This window comes from Microtus oregoni, unplaced genomic scaffold (assembly GCF_018167655.1).
Source record: "Microtus oregoni isolate MIOR12 unplaced genomic scaffold, Mior012 000006F_ref0000085, whole genome shotgun sequence".
Lineage (NCBI taxonomy): Eukaryota > Metazoa > Chordata > Mammalia > Rodentia > Cricetidae > Microtus > Microtus oregoni.
Window position 1 is genome coordinate 15,477,439 of NW_024543065.1, and position 2,138 is coordinate 15,479,576.

Consider the following 2,138-nt stretch of genomic DNA (forward strand, 5'->3'; position numbering starts at 1 on the left):
GGCGACGGCAGCAGCTGCTCCCCGAGAAAGCGCACCGCGCAGGCGCGGCGGCTGGCGAGCCCCGCCCCCCTCGGCGCCGCGGGGCGTGCAGTGAGGCGGGGGAGACCCCGCGGCCGCACGTGACGGACAGGGGTTCGCGGCTCCACCCATGCGCTCGGCTCCCGCGCCGGGCCTCGGCGAGCCCAATCCAAAGCCTCGGGTGCAGCACGGGGCAAAGCGATTGACTGCTGCCGCGAGGAGGGGTGGGCGCAGGAGGGGTTCCGCCTTCTCTTTTACCTTTTAGGCAGGCTCCTTGGTGAGGGAACGAGGTGGGGACCAGGGAACCCTGGTTTGGTGGGTTCACGTGGCCAGCGTCCGGATGCACGGGCTGTGGCTGGCCGAGGGCAGAAACGCCCAGGGGCCTTTGACTCAGGAGTTTGGCCGGCAGAGAGTCATTTGCTCCAGTCTAAAGGAAGGAATAAATCCCATGGGGCAGAGCAAGATGTGCTAGTGCTAGGCCCCTGGTTGAAACTATCTTAAAGATAATGAGCCTTGTTTTACATTTTTTTATTGGGAGAAAATGGCTTATATGAGACACTTTTTAATCAAAGCCTGAAGCTTAAGTAATAGTTCGTTGTTGACTGAGTACTTGCTGAGTACCGTATTTTCTATTCTAAATCAGCAACTGTTATGTGTTTTCAATTGAGCAGACATCAGGTGTCAGCCATAAACCCAGTTTAAAAGCAATTAGTCTAGTTTATAGTATTTGGGCCAAAACTGTTCATGTTCAGTATGTACCTTACAGAGGTTTCTTCTGGCAATGTGTGATACGGAAAAAGTCCTTAAAGCACAATTTCCCCCCTTTTCTTCTCTGAGAATAAGATGTTTTACCTATTAGGAGTAGCTGTAATAATGTGGGCCTCTGAAAATAAAGAATTTTTTGAAGGTCTTTTTTTTAACAAAACAAAAAAAAAACCCACACACATGAAAGAATGATTTGCAAACAGATAATAATTAACACTCCACACAATTCAGTGCTATGTTGGTTTCCTTCCTGGGTATGTGTACAACTGTACATTAAAAACAATAGCTATGCATGGTGGTTGACACCTGTAAGTCCAGGACTGTGGAGGCTGAGGCAGAACTGGACAGGAAAAGCCAGCTTGAATTAAATATGAGCTCCTGGTCACCCTGGGCTACATGACAAGATCCTTTCTCTCAAAAAATATAAGCAAACATTATATACATATATGCTTTTACATACAGCATTTTCAGTAACCATATACTGAACGTAGCGCTGTTTGCTACAAAAATATTGAACATATGATGACAGTAATTATAATAAAAAGATTAATATTTGACAAGGGTTTTACATGTATTATCTTCTTTAATCTTCACAGTAACCCAAAAGATGATTCAAAAGGTTGGATTCAGGTTGCTACAAGTTTTATTCAGCCAGCTATTCAAAGCAAACCAGAATCAACCCTGTAGTCAGATTCCCAACATGGGTGACTTGTCAGTTTCCAACTGCATTCCAGTGTGACAATGTGGTGGCTTCCCTCAGTTTGGGAGTAGTTTTCCAGTCCCAGAGCATCAAAGAAAAAAAGCCAGTGACAATCCTGCTATAGTTACTTCACAAGATAAAGATCAAATAAGTTGCTCCCCGAAGCTTGCTCAACCTGCTTTCTTATAGAACCCAGGCCACCTGTCCAGAGATGGCCCTGTACCCAGTGAGCTGGTCCCTCCCCTGTCAATCATTAATCAAGAAATACCCTCAGACTTGCCTATAGGCGATCTGATGGTTATCTCAACTGAGGCTCCTCTTCCCTGATAATTCTAACTTATATCAAGTTTAAAAAAAACTAGCATAATTGAACCCTTTGTCTGTTTGGCACATCAATACACACTAATTAATAGTAAGCTTTACTTTATCAATATCAGCATGATAATATAAAGCATTCCAACTTGTAAAAGCCCCACAGTATTTAAAAATTCAGATATTTTAAAGGTTCAAATTTTTAAAAATATATCTGCTCTATTAACTGTGGGCACCTGTCAATCAAAAAGAAGTTTAATACCTTCTTATTTCAAATGGGAAGAATTAAGGACCTGTCACAATCAAATCAAAACAAAGCAAAATCCAGCTCCACCCGTGTAAA